This window comes from Rhinolophus ferrumequinum, chromosome 4 (genome assembly GCF_004115265.2).
Source record: "Rhinolophus ferrumequinum isolate MPI-CBG mRhiFer1 chromosome 4, mRhiFer1_v1.p, whole genome shotgun sequence".
NCBI lineage: Eukaryota > Metazoa > Chordata > Mammalia > Chiroptera > Rhinolophidae > Rhinolophus > Rhinolophus ferrumequinum.
This window is the reverse complement of record NC_046287.1, coordinates 96,998,605-97,010,674: the sequence shown is the minus strand read 5'-3', so window position 1 is coordinate 97,010,674 and position 12,070 is coordinate 96,998,605. Positions and strand designations below refer to the sequence as shown.

Below are 12,070 nucleotides of genomic sequence, written 5' to 3'. Positions count from 1 at the left end.
AAAAATTCTAAAGTCAATAAAGCCATGTGGCCACGGTAATAAAGTAGATGTCATAAGACATTTTCATGGGTTAAAAAGTAAAGAACTTACAGAGCTCATGATAACACACCATGCATTGTTGTTAAGGCAGTATTTTCAAAATGAAATTGCATCCCCACGTTCTGTAGTATTTTCAGAACTTGATAAATATTATGCAAAGAAAAATTATTTTCAAGTACCCACATCTCTGTAAATAATAATCTCAAAAACTGTCTTCTATAGTAGGAGTCAAATTTCAACCCCTCTAGTTACATATGTTTAAATTAGATAATAAGCAGTGCTTGCAAATAAAATGTATTTTTAAACTACACAAAAGTAGCATTGGCAAAAACGCCTCAGGTGAAACTTCACAATGGAAAATATATTGAGTAAATCCTGAACTAATGCAATATAATCCTTCCTTTTGCATAATGTATCTGATCACAAAAAAAGAACAACATACTAAAATTCTTCGGTTTGTATACGCCACATTTAACAATAACTTTTTCTTGTTTACATAAAGAAATCATCTTCTAGTAAAGGAAAATGAGTCAAAACCACACCGTCATAAATATTTTGAGTTAAATTGTTGCCATTAAAAAAATATCGAACGATGCTTATGGTTTTGTTTGCAAATTGGTCCTTTTATTGAAATGCAAAAAAAAAAATGACATGGATTTCTTACAATGGTAAATGTATGCATAGTTCCCTACCAGCAAAACAGATCACTGAATTTTGATCCTTCCAAACTTCATCTTTAAGAGTGTATTAGTTAAATTTCTGTTCCATGAAATGGCACAAGGGCTGTGAGAGCTGACCTTTCTCTCTAATTTATTACACGCTCTACCCATCACTGTGCCAAGAAATACTGCTGACATTTGCTAAACTTTCTTTTTCCAATGAATATGTTTATGGACTACTTATCAAACTTGTAAATGTTCTCTTTCCACCTCCTCAGCTACGCTGGGTAGTCCCGACCTGCAGACAGCTTCCTCCTGAGAAGCGTGCTGCGCCTGCGGGTTGGAGGTGCCTCGGGCGGGGGCCGAGCGCAATCGGTTAAGGCCCGGGTGAAGCCTCACGCAGATTGATTTACAAACTCACACACATTTGCCTTAAAAGCAGCTTTTCTATTTACAAGATCCCTGGATAGAAAGACTAAGTCCGGTCATTCCCGTCGCCAACGGCGATCAGGAGGCGTTCACATCCTCTCGTCCCTCCAGCTGCTGGGACCGAAGCTCCAGCATCTCCGGTGCCCCGGCCCCCGGCAGCCCGTGGCTGTCACTCCTTCCCCAGGGGTCGCCCTCGCCAGGCTCAGGCCGCCTGCCCCCCTCCTCTGCACGCGAGCAGTCCTTTCCTGCCCTCCTCCCTCCGTGGGCAGCCGCCCCCTCTTAGGACCGCCATCCTGCGGGGATCCACCCGGGGCGAGGGCTAGGGACCGCCGCGCAGCGCCGCACAGCCCCTGGTGCAGCGGGACACCTACCTTCCCTGTCACCTGAGCGGCTCTGTCCGCCGCCCTCCGCGTCCTGCCCTCCAGGTCCTGGCTGAAGTCGGAGGCACAAGGGCGCAATGGGCCGGGCTGGGCCGGGTACCGAGCACCCGGTGCGGACCTGGGTTCGGGGTCCTTCTCCCCGCGCGCACGCGGATGGCTTTCCGCGCCGCCGGCTCGGCGCTCTCCGTAGCCCGGCAACGGCCGCCGCCTCCCGGGGCCCCGCCCACCACGGAGACCCGCCCACCGCACCGCCCGCCCGCGCCCATCGCGCCGCCCCTAGGCTCTAGGCGGCGCCCCCTCGCCGTCTCCGCTCGGCTCCGCGGGCTCTCCCAGCTTCGCCGGCGGGAGCTGGCCGCCCGCCCTCCGAGGCTGCGGGAGCTGGTGAATGCGTCCCCCAGGCAGACCTTGGGCGGGGATGGGGGAAGGGACCCCAAGACCGCGGAGAGCTTGGTTGTGTTAGGCGGATTGCCTTGGCGAAGGGAGGGAGCCTTCGTTTCTATCCTGGACGTGTTTTCCCGGGACCTTTGTGCCTTTCCCTTACTGGGTCACGTTCCACCCAGCTCTCGGTTCTGCATGTGAGTAAAAGTTCCCGGAAAATGGTGTGGCACATTCGCTCGGGTGGATCACGATCGTGATGGCTTAGCTCACCAACAGCCGCCTCATTCATTCATTGATGTTTTTTTCCAGCCGATACTCGCCCAAGGCACCGTCACTGAGAGAAACCTCTAGAGGTCAGGGGTGCTTCCTAGTTAGCTGTGCCCACCTTCTCCATGCCAAGACCAGCCCAGCCCAACTCCCAGGGTCACTCAAGAAACTCAAAGCCACTGGTGATGTGGAGAGCACACAGCTTGGGCTCCATGCCCTTACGAGTACTTTCTGTAAGGTGTTGAAACTTCTGAACTTTAGTTAGTGAATTTATGAAGTGGAGTTAACCGGTGCCCACTTTGCAGATTTGTTGGAAAGAGTGAAAGAATCATGTATGTAAAAAGAAAAGTACTTTTGCAGGAGTAGAATGTATAGAAATGTAAGTAATTATTGTTTCATCTGTGGAGTAAGTGAATAAATGGACAAAGTACCTTCAAACCCAAGGTATTGTGAATGACTCTAGTACAAAAAGCCTTCCACCATTTCTTATGTGTTGGTTTTGTTTTCCCCGCACGTCTCCTTGGTTGGAACCAAATCCTGTTTTCTATACCCCAAGGCCCACAGTACCCTCTCCATGAATATTTGTTGAGTGAATGGATAAGTTATTAGACTTAACTACTGATAAACACACGCATCTTGTGAGCTCTCACTACCGTGAGAACACGGTAGTGCTATACTAGGTACTAGTGAAAAAATACATTAAAAATATTATTGTCCCAAGTGATACAGTTCTAGGTTGTCTACTTCAAATCTAACACAGCCAGAATGTAAATCACAATACTGACTTACCTGTAAACAATTTGCAAGTGATATACACTAGCTTATTAGAACCTCAATGCCAGTATACGTTTCTCTAGCCTGTCAGCTGTTACCTAGTACTGCTACTCCAGACTCGGTGTGCTGCACCAACATGCTGTCATTATGATATTGAAGTTGTCTGTTTGTCTGGGTTCCTTTCCCCAACTAGACTTCGTCTCCTGAGAACATCTCTTATTTCCTTAATATCCCAGAGCCTAGCTAGCACATGGGATACTAAATTCATCTTTGTTAAGCTCAATTTATTGCACCCTTCTTTGTAAGGTCTCCTGCATCCACCCCTTCTTCCTCTTTTTCTTTTCGTCCCACCACCTCCATCTCAGGAGAGGTCCTCTCCAACTTTCACCTGAGGATCGCCCTGGCTGCCAAACCTTTCTCTCTGCTGCTCTGTCCAGCTGGACCTGCTTCCACCTGCCTGTCATCACTGTCATTGTCCAACCAAAAGATTAACAAGAAGTCCCTCATTGTAAAGAGTGGCTTCATATACTCCTTGAATTAGCATTCAGAGATTTCCAAGTTTGGGTTCCACCCACCTTTTCAGCCTTATCTTACTCTCCTCTAAACCGTACACTTTATGTTCTGGCCAAACTGGTCCGCGTGCCTTGTCTCAAAGCGTTCTGAATCTGCCCTTCCCTTTGCTCTCTAAGCTTCCTCTTCATACTCACCTATTTCCGTCACCTCTCTGACTCCTTCTTACCTGACTCCTGTTTCAGGACCAACTCAAAAGCCACGACTCTCGGGAGTCTCTCCAAGGTGTGTGGCCTTCCTACTACATCGATAGCACTTGCCTCATACTTTCTTCTGTCATGACAATCTGTGACTGAGCTTTCTTCCTTAAGAAATTAAAGGACTTCTGCTTTCAGAGAAGGGGCATATTTTGTTCAAACTCGTATCTCCGATAGTATCAACCGTTCACATACGTGTTCAATAAATGTTTTCTGGGTGGAATTGAATCTGCCAGTTCAGGAACTACATCTTTGACTTCAGCCAAATGTTCTGTTTTCTCTGGCCGCCTTTTGTACTTAGAGACAGTGACACATTATGTAGTCCATTCGTTTTTGCATCATTCCATGTGCATGTGATTGACCTTCCCAGTAAGCCTATTAGCTCACTGTGGAGAGACCCTGTTATGACACACATGGGTTTTGGCATCAGATAATCTGGTGTTAGAGGACAATTTGCCATTCACTAGTTGCATGCCCTTGGAAAAATTACTTAATCTCTCTAAAATTCTTCAGCTGTAAAATGAGTTGTTTGATTGGTGGTTGTTAAATAAGGTAAGGTGTTGAGATCACTTAGCCCAATGCCTGGCATATGGTAAGTGTTCACTCGATGGCAGGCATTACTAGCAGCCGTGTACCTTTCGTAGGGCAAACGATGCCTAGCCTCCGTATATAAATGATAATTGAAATTATATTTAACAGTGGGGACAAAGAGCATTGAAAACCTCTGTGCTCTGTTAAATGCTTCTTACTGTAAAGAAGAAGCATACTAAGTTAATAAATACTTCCCTCTTTGCCTCACTTTGAGTGTATATATGATCTGGTGACAGTATCTGAAGGAGAACCTAGACCCACAATTAAGCACCAGAGGTGGTACAAAAAGAATTGTATGATCCCTGGGCTCATTCAGAATGAAATCGATGCTCAGAATTAGGGCTGCAAGCATTTTTCTCCCTTTAAAACACTGACTATTATTAATGGGTTGAGATTTTCACTGTAAAAGCCAAATTTTTATGAGGATCTTGGCAAAAGTGTTGTTTTTAAGATTATGTTAAGGGTTGGATTTCTGAAGCTAGTTTTAGCAATATCTAAGCTGATACAAAGTATATTTGTTTAGAATGTTTTCCAGAAAAATAGCTGAACTAATGAGGTAACAAACTTCTTGAAAAATAGTTTTAGTGGTAAGTTAGCTCACTGGAAGAAAAGTTAATGGAAAATTATTTGACTTTCTAGCAATTTCTAGTGTAAATCACTCTTCCTTGGGAAAATGGAGTAGATGCGAGCTACATGAAAATCTTGAATTTTGTCTGTGTTAGTTCACAGTGTCTGGCACATAGTAGGTACTCATTAAAAATTTGTTGACTGAATTAATAAATGGGGGTAGGAATCTCAAAGATTAACAAAGTTCACCAAAAATAGTAAGAAAATAAGGGGAAAAAAAGAACCAAGGTTTTTATGTAATTCCCAACACCCATTGCTAACAACTATATAAACTATCAATAGGATTGGGGCCAGATGTTGAGTGACTTGCTGAAGGTCACACACCAAGTTAATAATAAAGCTAGGATCAAAATCCAGGCTCCCGTTACCATACCACTAGTACAAAAAGCAATATACATGAAAAGGCCAAGGAGGTTATTTATTTAGTTTATATAATGTCAAAATCATGACATTTGTAGAGAAAGTTGTTATAAGTTGCAGCACTTGCACTGATCTTTGTGAGTTTATAACAGTCCTATTTGACCACACTCTTTTCATATGTTTAATGAGAGAAGAAACAGGCCGTTGATTCTCCTCCTCTCCTTCCAGGAAAATATGGTTGACTCCTGCGCATATGGCCGAATTAAGGAACAGGCTTGCTGGACAGCAGCCCGTGATACTAGACCATGGGGCTGCCAAATCCAGAGTATTGGAGATATGTAAGAGGATGGAGAAAGCTGTACTTATCAGAACGCATCTCAGAGAGAGTGTGGTGTATGTTGGAAGGAATGGTTTGATAAAGTTGCTTGACAGCTCCACTTCACCCTTCTCACTAAAGGACAAAGTTAAGTCACCATGGATGGTGTTAAAGTACTTCTCAATCTAAGGATGTGAGACTTGGTGACTTCTGAGTGGGTGGATTTGGAGCCGAAGCTGATTGACTTGTGACAGTAGAGGAGAAATGAAGCACAGCCACCCTTCCCCCGCTTTCATAGCGCATTCCTCTAAATTGGGCTGACATACTTTTAAAGAATCACTCTTTGAAGGGGCACCAAATTATTAATTTTTTCAGGGTGCTATCACGGGGAGTCTGACCAAACCAATACTGCATGCTTGAATTTAGTCCAGTCCTGAAGCAGAGGAAGAACGGATTTTGTCTTTAGGTTCTTCATAGCTGAAGATTCTAGGCCAACTGATGGAAAACTACCAAAAACTTCTACTAGCTCTCATAAAATATAATCAAAAGAAAGAAAAACAGATCCCATTTTTTTAGCCGAAATTTTGGCTATAATGTTTGCTAACAGTTAAGTTCAGCTCTATATGATTCTTATAACTGAAAGAATTAACTGCCTAGCCTTAGAACAAAAGAACCCAGATATACTCTAGTCATGTCACTTAATCAACCCCTCCGAGACTCACTCCCCTCATTTGTATAATGGGCACGACAAACTTATTTGTACATTTAAGTGAGATATTGTTTTTTCGAATATTGTTAGAGTGCCTGGCACACAAGTACTCAGTAATATTAGTGAATTAATAATTGGTGAATTAATAAATATTAGTGGATGTTACTAAGTAATCACCTGTACACCTTTATGAGGGTGATAGGACATGAAGGACAGCTATTTGGTCTAGAGAGCAATGTATGGTGTACATTTTACAGTTAATACATAAATTTATTCGCAAGAAATATATTCATTTTTTTTTCCCAAGAAAAAAACACAGAAAGAGTTAAGAAAAACATGTTCAAAGGTTCTTGATGTAATCAAATGTAGTACGGAACACATATCATGTTCAAACCCATATTGAATTTGCAAACTGAAATCTCACAAAATCCCACTGGGAATCAATCCCCTTTGAGGAGTAACAACTTTAATTAGCAATTACTTTTCATGGGCCCCACTGACATCATTTAAGAAAATATCAATTCCTTGAAAACACACGAAGATGCGCTTATATAATGCCAAATGTATGCAAATACTTACAGACACACACACACAAATATATATATATTATATAAATATATATATAATATATAAATATATATAATATATAAACATATATATTATATAAATATATATATATAATTCCACATTGCATTGATATATTACATTTTTGGTGAAAATTATTTTAAATGTTGTGGTAAATTATGTAATTGTGTTTAGACTGCTTAGAAATAGAGAAGCAAAAGAAACAGGTGCAAAATAACCAGACCAATCCTGTTGACTGACACATCTATCATAGAAACAAAAAAAAATGTGCTACAGGAAGAAGTGGCTATCTTTATTATCCAAATTAACATTTTGCTTTGATCAGGTATCCAGTGCATTTGCAATAGCAGTTGTTGGGAAATGGACTATGTATGGTGAACTAGAAAGAACATTGGCCTAGGACTAGCCATGTGACTTCAGTTAAGATCCATCATCAAGTTACTTTTCTCTAGTCTCAGTTTCCTCGTCCATCAAGTAGCTATAAAAATTCCGCCTTACTTATGTCATGGGGGATGATCTGATCAACTCCCTCAGGTCACACACGAGAAAACTGAGTAGTGAAGTGACTCTCTTAAGGTCACATAGCTAATCAGTGACAGAATCAGGACTAGAAATAAAAGTCTTTTGAAGACTTGGACTTTCTGCAATAACAAAGCTGCCATTGAAGCAATAGATAGGAAAGTGCTTTGAAAAAATATAAGGGTTTTGTTCATAGAAGTATTATGGAGTATATCTACTTAAATCACAATCCAGATCGTCCTGTGACAATTAATTAAGAAATGCCTTTTGAGACTATGCTTGTACATTTAGCAATAGCCATCTTTCTATTAATATCAAATAGAATGTTTCGTTTCTCAATGAGGACACAGAAGTAAATAATTATCTGAATTAATTCAGATACTGAAGTGGCTTTTCAAGGACTTGACTTGCCCGAGCTAGTTTTCTACAAAGTCTAAATTAATCAGATAATTGCTAATTATCCCTTTTGTTTTGTGCTGAGTAGAGTCCAGGTTTGTTAAAATGAACCTAGTAACAGAATAAACAGTCATTAAAAAATTTTTTAAATTGCAAATCTGAACTAAATGATCAAGTTCCTAAGCTATATTTTTAGGCATCTTCTCCAGTCATTACTTTAAAAGCTTAATTTTCTTTATCTGAATGTGAACATTAATACTACTTTTGTGATGTAAGGAAAACTTTTTAAGCAAACAAATGAAAAAAAAATCAATCTAAACCAATAATCCAGGATATTATGAACATGCTTTGTCATACTGTCAGTAAAACAAAAACTTAAATGTTTCTCCTGGCATGACTATAAACAACAGTTAAGTCTTTTAGATTCAGTTCTTACTCACACATTTTTTAAATGTAGTCAGCTTAGTACAGTTTTAAATAATCTCCACTTAGCTATCAAAGTTTTAAAATTAAGCAAACAGTGCTAATTACCCTCCTTCTAATATCAGAAGGAAAGTTTAGAAAGTAATTTAATTAATTGGCTCTGAAAAATTAATTACATATGAAATGAGCCTCATTAGACCTTTCGTGTTTCATCAGAATTTCAGACTAAAGAATAGCTGGTCTTATCACTTATAATTTCTTTGTGGTTTGCCTAGTATAAAATAGACTGTTGTGATGATAATTAAATATTTTACCCAAATAACTATGACTAGAACAGTAAATGGAACTAATGTGAACGTGGAACTCTTACTTTTCCGTTGTATTAAGTTCTTGCATAGCAATGTAAAGATTTTAGTGTGTATGAGTGTGTATGAGTGTGTGTGTGTGTGTGTGTGTGTGTGTGTGAGTTAGCAACAACAAAAGCAAAACCAAACAAACAAGAAAACCCCACAACAACAGTTAACTTTCAAATTCAGCCCAGGAATGTATTTTGGCTTTGCCATGTTGAGCATAAACCAAAGTGAAAATGTGACTAAAAACTTTGTCACATAATAACTGTTGATTACTCAGATAGTTTTCATAAACAGTCGGCAAATTGTAACTTACAACAGCTGTCACCATAAATTTAAAGTAAATGTTAATTTAGGAATATTAGCCTTGTCACTGTTTGTGTAAATAAGGCTCGTGCTATTTCCGAACGCTACAGAATAGCACTATAGGGTTTTTAAAGCAAACTAAACGCAGCTTTACCCTCACTGTTCTAAAATTCTTTTTAGAACATAAAAGGCTTTAATCATACTTGAATGCCTTTTCAGTGATAGAAACTGCATAAAGAGATGTATTTGATGGGTTTACATCTTGGAGGTGAAAGAATAAACAAACTAAGGAAACAGTATTGCCAGAGACGTACTGTATTCTTTTATATAAGAAAAGAGGGAAAACAGTGGCATCCAGTAAAATTGTACCGCCTGTTTACTAAATAAAGTAACCTGTAAAAACTCAGAGCAATTACAGCTTACAGACCTCAGGCTCCAGAGCGTCGCTTGTGTGCTCAAGTGAGCTCTCTTCTCTTTTGTCCTGTTTGAAGAACTCATTTCCAAGTAAAATTGGCATGACACTTTGTAAACCCATTTGTACAAACTACTAGCATGGCATCCAGTATCATCTTTACTCTGGTACAGACACGTAGCCTAACTAACAGTAGTAGTCAAGTACAGAAACACTTGTTTTTCATTGATTAAAACCATCTTTTTTTAGAACACACAGGAAAAGGGAAGTGAAAGCTCCAGCAAAACATAAAATGATGTACCTGCAACATGCTGAATGAACTCTTTCCAGTACTCACCCTCTCCGCAACTTAGTTTCTCCTTGGCAGCCCTGCTATGCCAAATGCTTCTACCTTCCCAAAATTGTGTGTCAGCACAAGCCCAGACGAAACTTCAAATCCAGGAAAATGAAATTAACCATGCAGATCAAAGGCAGAGGAGCAGGGAGCTGAAGTGCCTGTAATCTGATCGCTGATCAGTTGTAGAACATCAAAGGCAGGGCTAAGTTTATATATAAGCACGGATATCAAGAAATTTCACTTTCAGCAGGTAGTCACCCTCCCGCCTCCTAGCCCACAAATTCTTTTGTTTAACACGGATCACGTTCCCCCCCCCTTTTTTTTTTTTTACAAGGAGGTGATACCGGTGGTTCTCCCAAGCTTGGGCTGAGTGGCTGGATCCGTAGTCTTTTTGGTTCCCAAGCTGTGTTGTGGATTGTGTGCTGGAAGCTGCCTAGTGCCAGCGGGTTCTGCTTTATCCCTTTCATCTCGCTCAACTGCAGATCCCATGACATCATTCAGCGCCGTGGGACTGGTAGGAGAGCTATAATTCAGCCTGTGGGGGAGTACAGCTCAAGAGAAGCCAGAGTTTGCCTGATTTCTAATCACATTAGGCTATTGTGCCTCGGGCAGGACAATTCCTGTTATCTGTTTCCCAGTTGGATGGCTTTGGGATGATTTGGGTATGATAAGATCCCTGATCCATCCAGGTTCCAAATGACAGCGTTTAGTTGACTTGTCATTGATAAAAATCACAAGTTTTCACAAAGGCTGTCAAATGTTCAGAATAGTTCAATATCACTATAAGACCATTCTAAAAAACACCCAGGGAGGGGACACTGCCAGTTGGAGAGGATGACGTTTTAAAAATGTTTAAAATGTGACAAGTCTTTAAGGATTTTAAGTAAACTGTCTTTTCCTTGAAACTTAAATTATTGAATTATTAAATTATTGAGTATGTTAAAGAATTGACTGCCAATTAAACAGTGGTGCTTTAATTAAAGTAATGAATGGGCAGATAACCAACCGTTAATCAGTGACTGATATCTGCCACCCTCTCACTTAAGCCCTCGGGCAGAGATTTAATCTTAGTCTTGGTCTTAATTTGGGATTCTGAAAATTAGATTTTAAAACAGCATGTAGTTCTTAGATAGGTATAATTCATTAACACCTGTTGAGCTTTTAAAATTCAGGAAAGGAGAACTATGCAGAGAATAGCACTTGCTCTGTGCTTGCCCCAAAGCTGTGTTTCTTGACTTTTGGGTTGTTTTTCTAAGTCCATACTTTGAACTCTTAACTCACTAAAAATCACCACCGTCTAATTCCCCATAGTTTAAAATTAAACCTAATTCTAAACATTATTTAGAATTTTCTTACTATTTTTCCTTAACAATGGCAGATGCAATAAAATAAGATGATTTTATTTTTAGTATTTATCAAAATAGAAGATAATACATTTCATCTTCATTACAATCCAAGACACAGTGCATTTCTGAATTCCAGACTACTCTTTCATGGACTGGAGGAAAATTTCCTCTTTTATAATGGAAACTTGCCAACTTCTAGAAGGTCAGTTAAAAATATTTTTGCAAAACTTAGAAGACAGTAGAATTTAATCTTTCTTTATACAACTTTCCTCCCTAATTGGTTTCATCTAATTTTTCTTGATGTGATCTTTGAAACTGCCATTTATGATGTATTTATTTCCAGACTCCTACGATCCCTGAACAAATTTTAATAGCAAAATATATGGTTTGAACTGTTAATGAGTTCAGAATAACATTTAGTCATATTTAGTTTTCAACATTTCTTTAATGTTTTTTCTACCTCATACATCATTTCTCGAAGATGCACAGAGCTCAGATAGTATTTGAAGTACAGGTGTGATCCTCTTTGACTTCTCGAAAGTAGCGCAGGAAATCTCCTATGACACCTCGCCTGCACATATTTCCTGGGCTCCGTTGAATACAAAGAAAATATTTAAAAGGACAAAATATTTCTAAGTGGGCATTTGCCCATTTCTTAGCTGAGGTAGTCCAACTCTACAACAAGCATGAAATCCATATTCCATCAAACTGCTTTCAGGAATAAAGTTTCCAGATCACCGACATATTAAACCGTAACAACTAGATAGTCTGTAAGGTCCTTTGGATAAGCGAGTAAATCCCAGTGTCTTGACAGAGAGAGTTCACTACCCGTAGAAACAGGTGAGGGACTAAATTAGGTTCGTAGAGTTCCACTGGAAGCTACAGGAGGCATTTGAAAGCAGGGCGTTAAATGAAAATCAGCCAAATGATCCTCAGTTCATACAAATCTCACCAAGGAAGATTTGTAGTTCAAAATACGTCTAGCAATGCAATATTATCTCCAATGGAAGAGTTTATTCACCAAGTCGCGGACAATTATTTTGAATCGGTCCTGTTGTGGCCAAGAACTCCCCTGCCCCACCTGTGAGATGAAAGGGCCT

General features: G+C 40.0%; 1 protein-coding gene across 3 annotated transcripts in view; it reads right to left on the bottom strand.

The window, feature by feature from the left end:
- Positions 1-9,888, bottom strand: part of TNFRSF19 (TNF receptor superfamily member 19) — an 88,348-nt gene extending 78,460 nt beyond the window's left edge. For 2 of the 3 annotated variants that reach the window (XM_033104975.1, XM_033104977.1), the window contains exon 1: positions 1,499-1,711. The gene's annotated coding sequence lies outside the window, so the exon portion shown is untranslated. Of the gene's footprint in view, positions 1-1,498; positions 1,712-9,624 lie in introns of those variants that run through there. The other variant, XM_033104976.1, reaches the window with a different exon arrangement.
- Between the last annotated feature and the right edge of the window lie 2,182 nt (positions 9,889-12,070).